This window comes from Corvus brachyrhynchos, unplaced genomic scaffold (assembly GCF_000691975.1).
Source record: "Corvus brachyrhynchos isolate BGI_N302 unplaced genomic scaffold, ASM69197v1 scaffold223, whole genome shotgun sequence".
In the NCBI taxonomy this organism is placed as follows: Eukaryota; Metazoa; Chordata; class Aves; order Passeriformes; family Corvidae; genus Corvus; species Corvus brachyrhynchos.
Genome location: NW_008237174.1, coordinates 6,176,302 through 6,176,839, shown reverse-complemented (window position 1 = coordinate 6,176,839; position 538 = coordinate 6,176,302).

The following is a 538-nucleotide window of genomic DNA, read 5'->3' as shown; positions in this document are numbered from 1 at the left end:
TCAGCTCCAGCTATCCCTGTACAGAAGCTACCCTGCCTGAGAACATTCCCTAATTTCCCATTGATCACTGGCACTTTTCATCCCAAATTAGAAACTTTCCTCCCACTGGCTCCCCAACACAAAGAAAAGGCACATCTGTCATCTGTTCCCTGGCTTGCTGAGGGCAGACAGATTCACTTTATATCACTTCTAGGGAAAGCCAGAGTTAACTTTCCACACCACTCCCCTTTCATCTGCAGGAGAACATTTAAAAGGGAGGGCAGGTCCCAGCCTCGGCTCAGTGACCAGCAGCCATTCCCAGCACTTCCCAACAGCTCCCCGGGGACAGCAGGAAAGGACAGGTACTGCTCTGCACACTGAGCACAGGCCTGGCGCTTCCTTTAACCTTTAGTGCCAAGGTAGAAATTCTACACGCACAGAAATAACAACAGGTTTTTTAATATATAATTCCCAAGTATTACAACTCTTATTTGAAAAATTACTCACCTTTTCAACTGTTTGGGTACTTTCCTTATTATTTCCTTATTATTTTCTCTTT